This window comes from Cynocephalus volans, chromosome 6 (genome assembly GCF_027409185.1).
Source record: "Cynocephalus volans isolate mCynVol1 chromosome 6, mCynVol1.pri, whole genome shotgun sequence".
NCBI lineage: Eukaryota > Metazoa > Chordata > Mammalia > Dermoptera > Cynocephalidae > Cynocephalus > Cynocephalus volans.
In genome coordinates, this window is record NC_084465.1 from 32,258,563 (window position 1) to 32,279,278 (window position 20,716).

The 20,716-nt window shown below is 36.7% G+C and overlaps 1 protein-coding gene across 7 annotated transcripts in view; it reads right to left on the minus strand.

Moving 5' to 3' along the window:
• Positions 1–16,031, minus strand: part of ASB15 (ankyrin repeat and SOCS box containing 15) — a 45,189-nt gene extending 29,158 nt beyond the window's left edge. For 5 of the 7 annotated variants that reach the window (XM_063100820.1, XM_063100818.1, XM_063100814.1 and 2 more), the window contains exon 1: positions 2,322–2,470. The gene's annotated coding sequence lies outside the window, so the exon portion shown is untranslated. Of the gene's footprint in view, positions 1–2,321; positions 2,471–3,434; positions 3,519–15,958 lie in introns of those variants that run through there. The other 2 variants (XM_063100817.1, XM_063100816.1) reach the window with 2 other exon arrangements.
• Between the last annotated feature and the right edge of the window lie 4,685 nt (positions 16,032–20,716).

Genomic DNA, 20,716 nt, shown 5'->3' on the forward strand with positions numbered 1-20,716 from the left:
TGCAATTGCTTGTAGGGTAGGAAATGTTTTGAATACATTAATTAGCTACAATAACAATAAAAATTAAATATCTCTAGATCTTAAAAAAGTATTATTCTTATACATCTATATAGACATATACAAATATAAATATATATACATATCTTGTCTCTAAAAATATTTGTTCCTGGGCATGGTGTATTTTGTTCAACATGGCAAAAGTTCCCGTCTGGTGCTCAAGTCAAATATGTTCCCATTCAAAATTCATTCAAACAATAATGAGCCTTTTCATTTCTTCATATCTTGTTTTGAAATTATATACAGGCCACTGATTTCTTTCTGTTGGAAGTGGCTGAATTCCTTGGTTGAGCCTTCATTCAAATTCTGGCCTGTCTGCATTAGCTTCGTGTTTAACTCTGACTGACCAGTCACAAGTAATCAGTAGGCACTACCTGTTATTACTCTGTGATTGAATTCCTCTAAAATGGGGAAGTAGGATTCTAGTATTTCGGGGCAGTTCTATTCCTCACCCTTGAAAAGACTCTCTAATTTTTTCTTCTCCTTCCTCTTTCCTGGAATCACCAAACCATCAGGTAGTCCCACCTGTAAATTCCATTTACAACAAGCCAGACAAGTCACTGGCCAGCCTCAGCATAGATACCACAGTGACAGGGAGTTTGCTATCTCTCCACATAACTATTCCCCTCTAGCCAACTTTACGATTAGGAAAAACATTGATGTTGAATCCATCTCTTCAAACCCTTAGTTGATGGCCCTAGTTCTCTTGCTCAGAGCCATATTGAGAACCTGCTGATCCTCTGCTACATGAGTGTCTTTTAAATATCTCCCAGAAAGTTTATTGGGACTCCACTAAAACTTCTCCCAAGGCTGGACAACTACCCTTCCCATGGCATGGTTTCACTCTTTCACTGCTATTGGTCAAATGTGTCCCCCAAAAGTTCATGTTTGGAAACTTAATCTCTATTGTAACAGTTTTAAGAGGTTGGGAAATCCTATTATGGTAATTGAAAGGTGGGGGGCCTTTAAAAAGTGATTAGATTGTGAGGACTGTGCCCTCATGAATGGATTAATCCATTTATAGTTTAATGGCTGGTCATGGGCGTGGTCTGCATAGCTTTATAATGAAAGTGAATGAGGAGGTTAGCTCTCTTGCTCAGCCCATTCTTGCCATGCAATACCCAGCGTCGCTACAGAGTCACCACTAATAACAAAACCCTCACCAGATGAGCCCCCTGGACAGTGGACTTCCCTGAAAACTGTAAGAAATAAATTTTATTTCTTTGTCAATTATCCATTTTCAGGTATTCTGTTATAAGCAACAAAAATGGACTAACACATTTACCGTCTTGACTACTTCCTGTAAACATACTCATTGATCCATTTCTTTCTAAAGAGGGCTGTAAATCACAGCTCTGAGTGCAGCACACAGGTGCAGTCAGGCAACACAACATGAAGAGGGTGTGACCACCTCCATTTTCTTAGACACTATACATCTTTTCATTTAGCCCAAGCTCAGGTGAACTTTTTGGCTATCATGTTATACACTTAATTCAGATCCCTATAGCCCCAAATTCTACAAGTTGTATTTTTTCCCACATTGTTTGCTGTGCAATTCTGTGCAGGACTCTTTATTCCTATTACATTTCATATGTTTTTAGATTCGACATTTATTACCATCTGCTAAGATCTAATCCATTTTCTATCCTTCCAATTATTAGTCCATTTGCAGACTTAATAAGCATGTGTTCTATATGGCGTTATGCTCCATTGAACAGAAATTGGCACAGGACAGAGGCCTCCAGGTTGACACTGATTCATTACTTAGCACCCATTGAGAAAAGCTGTTTATGCAGTTACAAATCCTCTTTAAGACACCACCATGTAGTATTAATGTCTTCTTTTTGATAACAAGCCCATCATCAAGAGATTGTTAAATACCTTGTTGAAATACAGATGCACAGCATCTACTACACTCCTTTGCTCTACTAATCAAAAAGACAAAGGAGGAGAGTTGGCCCACCAGTACTTAGTGATTATTTTTCATCCTAAGGATTTTCAGACCATCCTATTCATTCATTTAAGAAATGTATTCAATGTTTGCTCTGTTCCAGGCACATGTCTTGACACAGACTTGTAGAATCCATGCCCTCAGAGAATTTTCTGCCTTTAAATAATGCATTCTAAACTTTTCTCCAGAAATAACACCAATGTCTCCCCTCTCCAACAAGATTTAGCACAGTCAAGCACACAGCCATTTCTCAATAAATATTTGTTATATCAAATTTTATAATTATTATAACTAACATCTATTGAGCACTTACCTGTGATAGGCATTACACTAAGAGCATCACATTCCTTAAGTCATTTAATTTCTACAATACACCTTTCCCCCACTTTCTAGATGAGAAAACTGAAGCACAGAGTGGTCAGGTAATTTGCTCAACCCGTACATCTAGTGAGCAGTGGAGATGTGGGATATAAAGCCAGACATCTGACGATAGAAGCCACAGAGTCTTAACCATTATACTGTAACAGATGACCCAGCTACCCCAATGGAATTAATGAAAAGAGGGTCTCATTTTGTAATTTAAAAATTCATAAGCCTCAGAAAAACTTTTCTAAAAGAGTTGAAGCAAACAACAAGCAAATTCATCTAACAACTCCAGTGGAAATATAAAGATTTTAGGCAAATTTTTATTTGAAAATGAGGTAGCCCTGTAAAATAACTGAAGTGCAAAATTATGATATTTTATTACACTAATTTAGTGATCTCAGCATAAAATAGTGATAGGACTTCCGTTATCCATATCACTGCTATTTCATGAAAATCAAATCAATAGATATGGAATATTCCTTGGATGTTATCTGTTCATTTAAGAACCAGATAAGTGATGGTGTCAGATAAATTTTAACTTTCCACGCTCAAGATTCTGTGCAAAAGCAAATTTCCAATTCTATCAAGTTTGTTTTTTCTAACTAATTTAAAGGAATTTTTCAGTCTGAGCATAAGGCACCCATCTTTTGCAACAAGTGATGAAAAAGCCTTGATAGACATTTATTTTAATATTATTCACAAAAATTATTTAATTATTTTTTGAAAACCAGGGGGTCAGCTAAGACCTTTCCGGAATTCCATCGTATATATATTGACACTTCTACAAACATATTCATTCTTGATCTGTTTTTCTCATGATACCATTTTTGTTATGTTTAATAATTATGCAATTGAGTTGATGGTCTATAAACAAACAACAACCCTAGCTTTATTCTATAATTAAAAAGGCCCTAGACACACAAGCCCATGGGGGATCAACCAAAAAGAAACTAATGAGTAGTTCCACAAAATGTATTTCCAACTGTTTGAAATATTCCCAGTACTGAACTACTCAATAAACTAGTTGGTAAGGTACAGATCAAATATTTCATAATCTCACCTTTTGGAATGATTGTCTTGTCATTCTTATCCAGGGACTTGCCTTCCTAAACCAGAGGAAGTACCCTGGAGCCAATGTGTTTCTCTGTGTATCTAAAATTAAGTATCCAGTTGGTGGTTAAATTAAGATCTGACCTTGTACAACTGAAACACAAGAGGTTCCTGGCACACAGTAAAATATTACCCATGACTTCGCTAGACTCTCATCAAAAGAAACACAAGCCCATAGAAGTATAATATTATCTGTGTCCTGATTGGTTCGAAGAGCTCTCATGAAAACAAATGATCTGCCAACTCAGCTGCAGGGAGGGTTCCTGCTGAAGGAACAAAACTAAACCACTTAAATGGAATTAAAACATATTTTAAAGTTATTTGTTCAAGAGATAAACCCATGAGTCTGTGCGTCAGCAGACCCTAATCCACTTTCGAAAAATTTTAATGCATACTATTTTTCATTCTTCATCTTTTAGACTCAGGTCAAATCTCATTAAACACAATCTTCTTGTTATACTATTTAACTGCCTTTCATATGATTTGTATTTAGTAACTGCCACTCTGATAAATAGATGGAGATAGGGCAGTAAGTGACATCTAATCTGATTGAGAAGTTTTAGGTCAAATTATCAAGCATATTATAATCTAAAAATAGTGAGTGGCAGATGTAAAGCAAGCAGAAATTGGGATTTTAATTGAGGATGGCTGATTTTTTTCTAAAACAAAAATAAAAACAAAAACAAACAAAAAACCCAATAAAGTTACTGTCTTACTGATTTTCTAATGAAAATAATCTGCCTTAAATTTGTTCAGACATGGCTATCCTTGGGCTAACCTGGGCCACTGTCAGCATTCACAAAGCTATCTGGCTCTGTCCCCTCCACCTCACTAAGAAAACTCTTTTGAGGGTCTCAGTGCTTTCCTAATTTCTAAGGTTACTAAATGCTTTCCATTTCTTATTTGGTGACTATTGTAAATGGTCTAGTTTATTTGTTTTTTTCTTTCTGCTAGCTCGTTATTGGAGTATAAAAATACTAGGGATTTTTGCATGTTAATTTTGTATCCTGCAACTTTACTGAAATTGTTTATCAACTCTAAGAGTTTTTTTTTTTTTTGGCAGACTCTAGGCTTTTCTATATATAGGATCATTTCATCTGCAAACAGGGACAATTTGACATTGTTTTTTCCAATTTAGATGCCTTTTACTTCTTTCTCTTGCTTGATTGCTCTGGCTAGTACTTCCAATACTATGTTAAACACAAGTGGTGAGAGTGGGCATCCTTGTCCTGTTCCCATTCTTAAGGGAAAACATTTCAACTTTTCCCCATTCAGGATGATGTTGGCAGTGGGTTTGTTGTACACGGCTTTCATTGTTTTGAAATAATTTCCTTCTATACCTAATTTGCTGAGTCTTTATTATGAAGAGATATTGAATTTTGTCAAATACCTTTTCTGCACCTATTGATATAATCACATGGTTTTTGTCCTTGATTTTGTTGACATGGTGTAACACTATCTGACTTCAAATTACACTGTAAAACTATAGTAACCAAATCAGCATGGTACTGGCATAAAAACAGCCACTTGACCAGTGGAACAGAATAGAACACCCAGAAATCAACCCACACATACAGACAACTGATCTTTGGCAAAGGCACCAAGAACACACATTGGAGAAAAGACTGCCTCTTCAATAAGCGGTGCAGGGAAAACTGGGCATCCATATGTTGAAGAATGAAAGTAGACCCATACCTCTCACCATATAACAGAATCAACTCAGAATGGATTAAAGACATAAACAAACATTCTGAAACATAAAATTCCTAAAAGAAAACATAGGGGAAACACTTCAGGAAGTAGGACTGAGCAAAGACTTTATGAATATGACCCCCAAAGCAAAGACAACAAAAGGAAAAATAAAGAAATGGGGTTATGTTAAACTAAAAAGCTTCTGCACAGCAAAAGAAACAACTAACAGAGCGAAAAGACAATCTACAAAGTGGGAGAAAATATTTGCAAACTATTCATCTGACAAAGGATTAATATCCAGAATATAAAAGGAACTCAAACAATGTAACAGTAAAAAAAACCAAATAATTTGATTAAAAAATGAGCAAGGGAGCTGAATAGGCATTTCTGAAAGGAATGGCCAACAGACACATGAAAAAATGTTCAACATCACTCAGCATCAGGAAAATACAAATCCAAAAAACAGTGAGATATCATTTCACCCCAGTTAGACTGGCTATTAATAAAAAGACAGAGAATAACAAAAGCTGACAAGGATGTGTAGAAAAGGGAACCCTCGTACACTGTTGGTGGAACTGTAAATTGGTGCAGCCATCATGGGAAATGGAATGGAGGCTCCTCAAACAACTACAGACAAACTGCCATATGATCCAGTGATTCCACTGCTGGGTATAAGCCTGAAGGAATGGAAATCATGATGTCAAAGGGATACCTGCACTCCCATGTTCATTGCAGCTCTATTTACAATAGCCAAGACATGGAACCAACCTAAATGTCCATCGTTGGATGACTGGATAAGGAAAATGAGATGTATTTACACAATGGAATACTACTCTGCCATAAAGAAGATTGAAATACTGCCATTTGCAGCAACATGGATGAACTTAGAGAAAATTATGTCAAGTGAAACAAGCCAGGCACAGAAAGAGAAATACCGCATGTCTTCACTCATAAGTGGGAGCTAAAAAATAAATGAAAGAAAGAAAGAAAGAAAGAAAGAAAGAAAGAAACAATAGTCACAATAATATGTTGAACTTTCAAAAGAATAGAACAGAACTGAGGTTACCAGAGGAAGGAGAGGGAGAGGGGGGTAAGGGAGGAATTGATAAAGGGCCATGAAAATAGATTACATTATATATTGTTTAATATAGTAACTATCCTGATTTGAACATCAAATATTGCACAAAGGTATTGATATTCAAAGCTGTACCCCACAGATATGTACAATCAACTATGTTCCAATAAATATAAATGAATAAAATGCAAAGAAAAACATTTAAAAATAATAAAATAATGCTTAAAATGATAGAAAAGACAAAAAAGAAAGACAGTATGATAAAAATAAATGAGAACATGTTATGAAGACAGACCTAAGAACAAGTCTTTACCACTTACTGTCTCTGTCACTTTAAATTTGTTATTCAAATTTTTGAGATTCAATTTATTCATCTATAATATGTGAGTGATTTATAATAACAATAATAACACAATGACCATGACACCCTCCATTTTTATGAGGTTTATTTCTCGAATAGTTAGTCATCTATACACACACAATTAAACATACTTTGAGTATCTCAAATATTTGAAATAATGATCTGTTTATAATGTTAATAATCACCTCCACATTTGACTGTTTTGGAAGTTGGTTCTTCTTGTGGGTTTGCTCAAAGTGGAAACATAGTATATCCTAGATTTTTGAATGATGTGCCTCTGGTTTGTCTGGAGAGGGTGAGTTTCAGGGATAGATGTGATTTAACAGTAAAGGACTATTGAATAGAACTGTTGCTCTGAGAAAGTCACATACTCATACAACGATACTAACATCCAAATACACGTCCTTTCTATCCATATATAGTAAGAAAGCCATGTCCTGTTTCAAGATGATAATTATAGCAACTGATATGAAGAGTCTTAGGTTAAAATGGTTAGAGCACAGTGTTAGAGGAATTGTCCTTGGACCCAACCATTTCTATTTTGGGAATGAGGGATTTGGGTAGCATTGTACATGAACTACCAGGGAGCAGTGTGGCACCCAGGCCTTCATGCTTAAGGCATCTGCTGCTACTATACTCTGAACTTTGCCCACAGGTACTATGGGTTTCTGAGGACAAGTTCCTTGCCTTTCACTGTGAATTAAAAATTTGGCTCTTGCTATGATTACTCTTACAATCACATCCACCCTCAACAAAGCCATTTAACACACTCCTGATTCAGCCCATTCTTTATAAAGCCTGTCAGAACTGCAGATTTATCTCTGCTTTCTGGGCAAAATGCTGTTGTTCAAACACCTCGGAGGGTCCTCCTCTAAGATATCCTATTATTTTGTTGTTTAGTAAGCAATACCAATATATATCTCCCTTGGCTCCATTCTTACTTTGGCCTATTTTAGACTTTCTCCTCTTTCTTTCTCCCTTTTTGCACTTGTTCATTATCTTCTCCTTGGGGTTTGTGATAAAAATGAACAATTTTATTTCAATTGTGCATAAAACAGAGTAAAAAAATAAGAAAATAAATCTTTTATTTCTAGTATGCTTCCCAGAACTTTGATAATTGTTTGTTTGCTGTGCTGTGCACTGTATTTTCAGACTAAAAGTCAACCTGACACTGTGGGTTAAATGTATTAGCATCGAACTTCATCAGGAGTGTTGATGTCACAGGTCCCTGGAAGAACTCACATTGTTGACATTACCCTGGTCATTTAGTTGCCACGCAGCAGCACAAAGGCAAATGAGAAGAGGGTAGTTTTTGGTAAGGCAGTGCTACATGTAGTAATACCAAACCAATGAGGAACAAAAAGTAGGGAGTATGCTGTACTGGGTCTCAGTTACATCCACCCTTTGTCATCAGTGTCTAGTAAAGTACTTGGCACATAGAAAGCACTCACCAAATATGTGTTAAATGTTTTGCTGAACCCTGGTGATTTGTTCATATGGGTTAGCAGCTATTTCCTGTCTAATTTAACAAAAGTTTAATTCAATTAAAATTGTGTCATAGTAATTTTTTTAAAAGGTGGTTGATATTTCTTTCTTATCTTTTTTTAGTACCAAGCTCTTAATTTTCACCGTGAGAGGCATTTCAAATGTATCTAAGGGAAACAAACTTGTATTAAAAGAAGGCAGGGAATATGTATTTTAGTGTAAGACCTGTCAACGTTTTTGTGAATTAAGGAAATCATTTCAATGTCTGTGCCTCAATTTTCTCCTATGTAATAATACTGTTCTTGTTATTTCACATCATTGTTATGAGAGTAAAGAGCATAATTATGAAAGTTATGAAAAAATAGTAATCCCTATACAAATACAGAACTTACTATTACAATATCATACGTCTAGGACATAAAATAAACATTAAAGAAACTGTCCCATTTGGTTGTCTATTCTGTACATGCAGACGCACTTTTTAGTATATGCAGAATGTGATCCTAGACACTTGAGGGCATGCTGAGATGTGTGAAACACATGGTTCTAGTCCCAGAAATTTAACATTGGGTAGAAAAGAAGTAAATATAAAAGCCAGAATTTGGTAAAAGAGATAACACGTAGTAGGCTGAAGAGGAGAGAGTCAGAGAACAAACACACACACACACACACACACACACACACACACACGAACGTGCACACACACATACAATTTGAGCTTTGAAAAGATAAAATGGTTTTATAATAATGGACCATGCTTTAAGAACCTTTCTTTTTCTTCTACTCTCTTATAATTCTGGCCTCTTACTTATCCCAAATTGATAGTTCTAAGGCAAGGAGACTTGAACTATTCTTAGTATCTTATTTAATACAAATCAAACATAATCATAAGAATGCATAATAAAGCTCTCTATTGGAAACCAAAGTAAATTTTGAATTATTGAAAATTCAGTATTGTATTTCATTCTTTCTGAAAAGAGTTGATCTTTTTGTGTATACCTGTTAGGTTTTAATGTTAATTGAAGTTGCTAATGCACAATGACATTTCATTGATATTTGATTATGAAAAAGAGCATTTTAACATTGCCTATTACAGAAGAAATTATATAGTGAAGAATATTGATGAAGAAAACTTACCATGCTAAAATTCAAAAATTTCAATGAAAATCCATCCTTTCTACCATTAAAAGATCCCACTCTTGACCCTTTTGCATTCAGATTTTTATGTTTTACACTTCAAATTTGACTCACCATTTCATGTATGTTAAAACAATTTTAGTATAAAAGGTAAGCTTCATGATTCTTTTAAGAAATTAGAAAAAATGTGATCATTTCTTCTAAACTTAAATTTATCACTAGTAGAATAGTGTAAGTCCTGGTACAAAATACTCTGGATTTTCCAAAAGATATTTCTACTAAATATTTTTCTTAGTTGTGGCTTCACTTGAGGATTCAATATGTAATTATGACACAAATAAAGCAAATTTTCACAATTCTTTCACATATGCTGTAATATTAAAAGTATTAAAATCAAGTTGAGGGTTGGGGTTCTGTTGAGGTGGCAGCTTGGAATGTCTGGGTAGTTCTTCAATCTTAGAGATTTGGCCCATTCACTCTCAGAGGGAGCCGACTTTCAAAGGGGCTTTGGGTGAGAAACAGTAGTGAACCAGTTCACTGGCTGTAGAACATCTTAAAAAGTTAAGAATGGTAAGACCCACCCAGAGAATTAGATGAATGTCAGATTCTCACCAATGAAATATTTGACAAATATTTATTGAGGCTCTATAATGTCGGTACTGCACCAGGCACTAGGTATACCAATGACCTATCAGATTTCTATTCTCAAAATTAACATTTAAACTGGTAAGGTGAATGTTTAATAAGTAAGAAAATAAATTGTGATAATTCTATGAAGAAAATATGCATGACAATAGTTGGTAACTGATTTGGGGAAGCTTCCTTTAGAAAGGATGGACTGAGAGGGAACACATTTGTGCTGAGACCATTTACGAAGAGAAATTACCAGCCACAGAAAGGCAAATAGGACAAACTTTCAGGCAGAAACTTCAGGAACTTCAAGTTTTATCTTTTCTTTTTGTCTGAGGCAAAAATAATGTGTCTTATTTAAGAAATCAGTGAGAGAATGTGAAGTTCAGTGAGGAAAGGTAAGGATGAGAGATAGGTCATGGATGGAAGACTCATTTTTATTCCAAGTGTAATGGGGAGTGAATTGAATGGTTTTAAGTAGGGGATGAATAATCTGGTTTGTTATTTCAAAGATGGGAAACATCACTCAGGGCAAATAGTCATTTCAACATTGGCTTAAAGTTAAGTTCAAGAAAGCAAATTCTGCCCTCCCCTCAATATAACTACAGTTAAAACACCTCAGATCTGTTTTGTTGCCGTGATGCATTGTTCTCAAAGTTGAATTTCTAGCTTTAGCACCAAGGGGTTAAACTTGGTTGTTTAGTGGCTCTGCCCACAGTTTGTGTACCTTGCCAAACTGAGTTGAAGTGTAAGAGGGTTAAAATTGAGGAGTGGGGGCCGACCCCATGGCGCACTTGGGAGAGTGCGGTGCTGGGAATGCAGCGACGCTCCCGCCACGGGTTAGGATCCTATATAGGAATGGCCAGTGCGCTCACTGGCTGAGTACCAGTCACAAAAAAGACAAAAAAAAAGAAAAATTGAGGAGTGGCATTGGCAAGATGGAGGAATAAGAGTTTTCTACTGCCAGCTCCTCACAGTGCACCAATTTTGACAACCGCCCACAGATGAGAACACCTTTGTGGGAATCACAGATGAAGAGAAATTTTGTGGGAATCCAGGAGTCTATCAGAGAAGTTTCAGTATATCATGAGATCATAAAATTCAAGAATAGATTCATTGAAGAGGTCAAGAACAGTTTTTCTTTACCCACATCACCCCTTTTCCAAGGTGGTACAGCTCAGTGCTAAAAGAGACCCCCTTGACCAAGTGATTCCTCCCATGGGAGAAAATGAGAGTGTAGTGAGCAACCAGGTGTCAAAACTCAACGAAGACCTGTGTATCCTACTATCCACTTCTTAGACTCCATCAAGAGGTCTGCCCACAAGCTACTTAGGATGTCTTCCCAGTGGAGACCCCTCCAATTGGCTCACAGTTACCACCAATACCCCACATGCCTCACCTCACCCTCTCCCATGGCTGGCTCCCCAGGCATGCCCTCCTGGATGACAAAGGTGAGACTTTTGCAGGAAGCTCATAAGCACATGCATTCAGCTAGTTTGACTTTGTGGGATTGGGAGAAGGAACACAAACTTGAGCATTTTAGGGCACACTAAGGAAAACAAATGGGAGACTCTGAACCTGACCTAGCATTACAGAATCAAAATAAGGCATACAGTCTTAAAAATTACCCCCTCCAGACCCCAACAAAGAACAAAAAAGATTGAGTAGGCCACCCATAGAAAAGATCTGAGAGAGACTCAGAATCCCTATCCAGGCAGACTGGTGAATATGTTTCCCTTGCAAAGCTAGTCAGTAAATATTACAGGAAGCAATTCCTTCAAATATGAAGACAGCAACACAAGACTTCAAGAAATATGAAAAACCAAGGAAACATGATACCTCCAGAAGAACATGATAATTTTGCAGTAACTGAACCCCCAAGATGGAGATCTACGAATTGCCTGACAAAGAGTTCAAAATAATTGTTTTAAGGATTTTCAACAAGCTAAAACAAAACACAGACAACTCAACAAAATGTGAAATAACAATACATGAACAAAATGAGAAATTTAACAGAGGCAGAAACAACTTTTAAAAAACAAATTCTGGAGGTAAAGAATACAATAAATGACATGAAAAATGCAATAGAGAGCTTCAACAGCAGACTTGATTAAGCAGAAGAATCTGTGAACTTAAAAATAGGTCACTTAAAATTATCTAGTCAGAGGAGAAAAAAGAAAAAAGAATGAGAAAGAATAAAGAAATCTTATGAGATTTATGGGCCATCATCAAGAAAAATATATACATTACAGCAATACAAGATAAAGAAGAGAGAAAGAAGGAAAAAGCTTAGTTTAAAAAAATAATAATGAAGGAAAATGTTCCAGTCTTAGGAGAGATATGGACATTCAGAAATATGAGGCTCAAAAGTCAACATGTTTAAAATACTGAGTCTCTCCACCCAGGAAAAGGATGTCTCAATCTATTCAAAACTTTTCTTTTGAATTAATATAAAGTTTCTTACTTTTAAAATTGAGGTCTCAAATATTCCTTTTGTATCTATTCTTCAGTATTTTGTAATTTTTATTTCTTTTTAAATAGAATTGTTTTTCCCCAGTATATTTGAATTGGTTATTGCTGGCACATAGAAAGCTAACTTTATTTACATATTTATTTTGATTCAGCTCCTTTCAGTATTCATTTGTTCTAATAATTTTAGGTTCATTTTCTCATGTTCTGTATACAGTGCCATCATGCTGGGTGGTTGGAAACCTTATAAGAAATATTAGACTAGCTCCTTAGGAGGAAAAAAGACATAGATTCTATTGTAAAACATTTAGAACAAGGAATTAGTATATAAACACTATGTATGATTTCTATAGAAAAGTGGTTCTCAGGCTTGGCTTGCACTGAAATCACCTGGGAAGATTTAGTAAACACTGGTGCCTGGGGCTTTCCACCAGATACTCTAATTTAATTCCTGGTCATCAGGATACTAAAAACTCCACAGTGATTCTAATGTGTTGCCAAGCTTAGGAAGCATTTCTCTAGAGTAAGCAAAAATAAGTTTGTTGTTTAAAAAAAAAAATCTAATTGTTAACTTTGCCCTTTGACTTATCTAATTCTTGTTTTTTTAAAAGAATCATCTTACATGTACCCATTTTTACTTACTTTTCTTACATGTGTTTACATCCATTCACGTATTCAACAGGTATTTTCTGAGCAGTGTTATGCTCCAGAATACTGTTCTATGTACTGAGAATATAATAATGAGTAGAACACATCACCATCTAACATGCAGGGATTTTTATCTGTTTGAAAGTAAAATTTACAGTATTTTTCTTGGATTGGACACTGGATTTGTGAGAGGGTAAGTAGACCAGGGTAGAACTTAAGCAACTGGAAGGATAGAATTGCCATTAACTAAAATGAAAAAGCTTTAAAGAGAAGGAACAGGAACTCAGTTTAGATCATGTAAAATTCAAAATACCTATCAAAATCCAAGAGGAAAGGTTAAATAGGCAGATGGATGTGAGTCCAAGGTTAGAGACATCCGAGCTGAAGAAATAAATTAGTGATACTTAAAGCCATGAGGCTACAATAGTTCGTCAAACAAGTACACATAGACATAAAAATAAAAACGATTAAGGGATGAGCCCTGAGGCTAACCAAAGCTAAGAGATAGAATGTAAGCCAAAGGGAGAAAAATACTTGCAGCTGAAGGGAGTGATCAACTGTATCAAATTCTGCTAGCAGGTCAAGTAAGATGAGGACTAAGAACTAACCATTAGATCTGGCAACCTTTGGGTTTGTTTTCTATTCCAGAACCATCTCACTAACTCCCTAGACTTCCATTTCGTGGTTTCCCATCCTTTCCCCCCCTCTACTCTGCTTCTCGGTATATCATGATGTTATGAGGAAGAGATACAGTGTTCTTAGGTTTAGGGAATTGCAAGACACATATATAACTTCCTAAATCTAGGAATGTTCCCTCCTTTTCCTGTGCCTTCTCTCTCGGAAGATGTCCTCAGCTCATTTTGTTAGACTTATTTTATAACAGCCTTTGATTTACAAAAGTCAGTTTTTTAAAACTTTATACTAGCAACTTCTGTAGAATAAAAAGAAGAATGTCATTTAACAGAAATTTAAGTAGAATTTAAAACTCTTTTATCATAATTTCTTAGAGAATCGTCAAACATTGGGTGGCAAGTTGTCAGGAAGGCATAGTAACCACTGTCAGAGCTGTTCAGAATTTTGCTATGCTTTGTGGTCCTCAGTTCCAGCTTCTCCTTAGAGCTTGCTTCCTTCCCTTTGGTATTTCCTCACCAGATGTAAGATCACCAGGAAGAAAAGTGCCTAGACACTTCCAAATGGGGCCGTCTCTTACTTCTTTAAATCCTCCCTTTCTCAGCTGAAATATTGCAGTTAAGCCTGGAATTAGATGAACATCGATTTCCTTTTCAATTTTAGAATCTACAAAGCTATCATTGTATGTCCTGTAATCTGAACATTTTTTACTTTTAAAGTCTCAGATTCTTTAAAATATGTGTTTGTAATGTCTGCCATCTCTTTGCATCCGATATTAATTAGATCTTAAAACAGAGGCTAACAGATTTCTTAAACAAGATTTAGACTGGTTTATTTTAGTCCTAAGCTATTATTTCTGAGCAATCTAAATGATGTGTATCCCCCTCTCAATAATACTGCATTCATTTATGCATTAAGCATGTATTTATTAGCTATTATGTTGCATATATGGGGGAATTATGGACATTGACTATATCTGGTCACAAAATGCATTGAAGAGCCTGCATAAAATGACCAAGAGATTTAGGAAAGAGTTAGAACATGTAGAACACTATACACTAAACTAACAAATTCAGGGCTTTATTTCTTCCTTTAGGGCAGTGGAGATGAGAAAAGGCTTTCTTCTTGGGGTGACCTAGGGTGAGTGGTGTTATTCATCAGAACCTCCAAAGGCTGTGTGTTTAGTCTGAGCATTTTGAAATACACACTCCCTTTCGATACTCTAGTATACTCCCCCCACCCCATCTTCACACATCCTTCCTTTACAGCGTTGTTACCTTCAAACACCATGGGATGAGCCTGTCCCTCAACTGTTCTGGGCCTGAGAACCACTACAGGAGGCAAGAGGAAGCCACAGGAGCATTTCAGGTAGAATCAGATTCCACAACCTTTCCTCCGTCTCTTCATTTTGCAGGTATTTTAGCATTAAAATTTAGATGCAGATTTTGCTCCAAATTAAAGGGTGCTCTCTGTTCACAAATGGACATGGAGCAGCAGCAACACAATGCCTGCCCCAGAATGCACAGCTGGAACAGACAAAAGTCTCTGTACAGATTGCTAATCAATCCATTTGCTTTACCTACAAAGTTCATTTGTGTGGTTTGCAGAATCTCTTAAAAAGTACCCTTGAGATTTCATGTTTTGTCCTCAAAACTTGTCGGACTTGGAAATGACAAAAAGGGAGAAAATACGCAAACGTGGTATATTCACAACTGGACTTAAAAGCAATACAAGAAAATTTTGATTTTACAAAGAAATTTGTTAAATTATTTCTTAAGTAGCAAATTCTCATAATTTGTATACACAACTTCAACCAAAAGATTTTTCAGAAGCCTGTCTATTGTTCCCACATGTTCTTTAGAACCTGGCACATCAAGAAAGATGAAGGTAAAAATAACAAAATATTTATTCTCAGGACTTGAGTTGGGCAGGATCCCCTTCCTCTGGCATGGAGACTAGGTATCTATCTGGAGAATAACTTTTTAATAACTACACAGTTATCATGTGCTGCCTCCACTCCCACACTCTAACAATGCCCAAGGAGGTCAAATAGTAAAGTGATGCTGTTATTTGGTAAATTCATAGTTGATAATATTCTGGTTTCAAATTCAAAGTGTTAGAAAGGTTTTGTTTTTGTTTTTTTGGTGGCTGGCTGGCACAGGGACCCAAACCCTTGACCTTGGTGTTACAAAACCATAATCTAAGAAACTGAGCTAACCCACCAGCACCAAAGTGTTAAGAAGTTAATGGAATTTCTCCAAAGCAGCTTAGAGACCTCCTATAGCCTTCCACTAACAAGTTAGAATAATTTCCTCTGAGCTGTGATTAAGTATATTCTGCAACTTACATGCTCTGGGAGAGATGTTATAACTCCTTCCCTGAGAAGAGCCGGAGGAAGCCTGTGGCAGACAAATACCACGTGGCTATTGAGTTATTGGAAAATAGAAAACATTTCTGAACAGAAGTCAGTTCCCTTGCAACAAGCTGAAGCTGTGTACAGCTGAAAGCCAGCGCCATCTAGTGGGAGGAGAGTTACACTGTAGTGGACACCCTTTGGTTTCCTTTCCAATTCTGTATTTTGAACTCTTCTAAGACTTAGGTGTGCATTATGAATATTGGTCTCTTTTCATAACAGACTTAACCAGATGGTTACCGACTGAGCTTCAACACTGTGTTTTGGAATGGTTTGCCAATTAATAATTATAATGATGGCTAATATTTACTGAGCTTTTGTGGTAACTAAGCATCATGCTAAACCCTTTCCTCATGGCTTCTGTGTGCAACTGTGCCGGTTGCACCCTGCAGAAGCATGCTTGGGTTGAAGGAGTGAAAAATGTATATCCATCTTCATCTTCACTCACCAATATGAGTACCTTGGTGAAGAGTCATATCCAACTGGAGAAATGGTCAAAATTTTCTAAACTGCACAAAGGTGCTGTGTAATGTAGTCCTGGTCCTTTATATGTATTATCTCATTTAATCCTCACAGCATTCCTGCAAAGTAGGTGGTATATTATTGTGACCATGTTTCAAGGAGGAAATAAGGCTTAGAGGGTTAAGTAAAATTGCCCAAGTTCAAACAGCTAGTGAGGGGAACAGCTAGGATGTTAACCCAGACAGACTTAATCATTATGCTACATGCTTCCAGAAGTGTGAGTGTGAATGTGCACAGGCAAATACATGGTAGAATTTTGGCCCTCCCCATTGCAAGGCTCCACCTTAGGAGGAGAGATGCTGTGCAGTATCTTCTCACCCTCAGTTGTCCTTGTGTAAGTGGCCCAGAGTGGAGGCAAGCTCAGAGCCGCCCCTGTGCCTAGCAAGTTTGATTGTGATGACAGCTTCACTCAGTGACTAACAATTCAATAAGTAGCCAGACCAACGACTTACCAAGCACTGCATTAGACAACCTGGGCTTGCCATGCACCTCAGGACTCCACCTGCTACCTTAGCTTAACTTCCGTTTACTCTCTGAATGGGTGATGCACATTCTTCCCTCTGGGTTCTTGTTCTCCTTGTCACCTGTCTCAAACGCCCTTCTTTGCCACTCATTCATTTCTGTCTAGAAGTCCTTCTGCTCCTTTACAACCCAACTTAAACTTTCCTTCTCCATCTCCATGAACTTTTTCTAATCCTCCAGAACCCATCTCTTTTCCTCTTTTATTTCCCTATCATAGTTTTTTTTTGCCTCGTGTAGTAATTATGTATGTACATTTGCTACATCAGGTTTTACTGTAACTTCTCTGAGGACAGGAGCTGTAACCCTTGGGCTTTGTACTGATGAAGGAAAATGGCATCAGTATGGCCAAGAGCCCGTTTTAGCTTCAGCTTCAGGTACATCTCATGCAAGTGTAGCCTGAACTCTTGAACTCTTGCAATCCGTCATATCCAAAGACATCCTAAACTTATAAACTTTCCTAATCAATCACAAGGGTCACAACCTCTTGGCAGAGTAATGACCAACATCTGCCAGCCATCTGTTGACTGTTATTTCTCTTGTCAAAATGTAGAATTTCTAGCTGAGGGTTGTCTCATGGGCTGTTACAACAAATCCCTTACTGCCAAGATTACTTAAAAATGCTAGCTGGCGTCAATCATAATATTAGACAAACAATTTTGTAACTTCCTCCCCTTCTGACTGACCCTTTTTTCTTTATACGCCCAACTTCTTGGTTTCTTTGGAGCATTTCTCAAGGTAACTTAGAAGTGCCTCCTGGGCCGCAGTCACTAAAATGTAGCTCAAAAGAAACTCTTTGCTGTTTAAGTGGTGCCTCTGTGGTGCCTCTGTTTTCTTCTAAGTTCACAGTACAATGTGGGCATTCAATAAATGTGAATTGAATTGAAGGCCTGGGGATCTAAACAATGGCTAGAGAAACCTGCAGCTTCACCACATGCCATATGTTCTCACTTAGGATAAGTTAGTGTCTTAAGCCAATTCCACGATGCATTCTATAGCATAAAGGACTTGTTTTTAATAAAGACCTAGTAAATAATTTAATTAGTTTGATTCACCGTAATTAACTAAGCTCCCAGGAGCTGAAGTAGTTATAGATTTACAAATCCCATGCTAGCAGGTAGGTTGCAAATTGTTCTGAGTTAATTTCTAACTTTCATTTTGACTACAATTATCTATTAAGACCTCAAGCTAGAGTCAGGCAGAGATTAAGTAGAAGCAAAAAATAGAAAAACTGTTCAGGGTATTTCTGGGAATATTTATAGAGACTTTATTTTGCATAGAAATGAATTGGTAATAAAAAAGAATTCAGAAAACAAACATGTAACTACCAGAATCTCTGTAGTGAATATGTAGCAATATAGAAATTTAGCAATAGGGGGCCGACCCCATGGCGCACTCGGGAGAGTGCGGTGCTGGGAGCACAGCAGTGCTCCCGCCGCGGGTTCAGATCCTATATAGGGATGGCTGGTGCGCTCACTGGCTGAGCGAGGTGCGGCCGGTCACAAAAAGACAAAAAAAAAAAAAAAAAAAGAAAGAAAGAAATAAATTTAGCAATAGTTATTTATATAAGGACTGGGCACAGACTTCATGAATATGACCCCAAAAGCACGGGCAACCAAAGGAAAAATAAACAAATGGGATTATATCAAACTAAAAAGCTTCTGCACAGCAAAAGAAACAATTAAAAGAGTTAAAAGACAACCAACAGAGTGGGAGAAAATATTTGCAAAATATACATCTGACAAAGGATTAATATCCAGAATATATAAGGAACTCAAACAACTTTACAAGAAGAAAACAAGCAACCCAATTAAAAAATGGGCAAAAGAGCTAAGTAGGCATTTCTCTAAGGAAGATATACAAATGGCCAACAGACATATGAAAAAATGCTCAACATCACTCAGCATCCGGGAAATGCAAATCAAAACCACATTGAGATACCATCTAACCCCAGTTAGGATGGCTAAAATCCAAAAGACTCTGAACGATAAATGCTGGCGAGGCTGCGGAGAAAAAGGAACTCTCATACATTGTTAGTGGGACTGCAAAATGGTGCAGCCTCTATGGAAAATGGTATGGAGGTTCCTCAAACAATTGCAGATAGATCTACCATATGACCCAGCTATCCCACTGCTGGGAATATACCCAGAGGAATGGAAATCATCAAGTCGAAGGTATACCCGTTTCCCAATGTTTATCGCAGCACTCTTTACAATAGCCAAGAGTTGGAACCAGCCCAAATGCCCATCATCAGATGAGTGGATACGGAAAATGTGGTACATCTACGCAATGGAATACTACTCAGCTATAAAAACGAATGAAATACTGCCATTTGCAACAACATGGATGGACCTTGAGAGAATTATATTAAGTGAAACAAGTCAGGCACAGAAAGAGAAATACCACATGTTCTCACTTATTGGTGGGAGCTAAAAATTAATATATAAATTCACACACACACACACACGCACACACACACACACACAAACCGGGGGGGGGGGAAGAAGATATAACAACCACAATTACTTGAAGTTGATAGGACAAGCAAACAGAAAGGACATTGTTGGGGGGGAGGGGGGGAGGGAGAAGGGAGGGAGGTTTTGGTGATGGGGAGCAATAATCAGCCACAATGTATATTGACAAAATAAAATTTAAAAAATAAATAAATAAATAAATAAAATAAAATAAAATACAATAAAATAAAATAACTTTAATATTTTTATTCTTAAATCATATCTAAGAAGATATTTTACCTAAGATTTTTTCAATTAAACTTTGAAACAAGTGAGGGAAAACATACTGTTAATATGAAATCAATGTATTCAAATATAATTGGTAAAACAAATGATCCACATTTTTATATATTGGGTAATATTTACTATTGGTACTGTTACTTGATTCTCACCTTTACATATGAAATATCTTTCATATAAATTCTATTATCATAGATTTATATTAGTGAAGAAAAACAGAACTGGGTATCTCAGACAGGTTGCTGAAATAAGAGAAAAAAGACTTGGTAGAGTTTAAAGACAGCAGTGATTCAATAGCCTGAGCCTCTGCAAGAAGTGGGTAGACTGAAGCACATAAACTCCTAACCATGTACACAAAGGTCTCGCTGAGAAAGAAAAGGGTGAAGCATTGAATGAAATCACTGTGATATAGAGCAACCGCTCTCATGAGCTCAGATTTTAAGAGTATATGTATACAAAAGGTGGCAAAGGTCTCTATAACAAGGATAAATATGAAGACTGGTGATAACAGTGTTACAGAAGCTAAAGTCTTAAGTTAGCTAAACTTGCACAAATGAATGAGTAGATGAATAAATAAGCAAGAATTAAAAGTATAAAGAGAACTTTTTAAAGGTCCATTAAAAAAAGTAAAAGGAGAGAAGAGAGATATGTTCACATCTTAGGCAAATGGCAAACATTAAAGTGACAGGTGTCTAGGCCAAGGCAAGTTAATTCCTGGGACAAAAAAACATGCAGTTCTGATCACAGAAATAGTGCTGGTAATTTTTGAGCAGCATAGAGAATGAAAGGGCATAAGGAGGTTTTGGATGGGGAGATGTTGTCATGATTTTTTCCATCTGGCATAGAATATAAGCAGGTAGTTTGTAAGCAGTTAGGACAGAAATAGATTCTCCAGTAT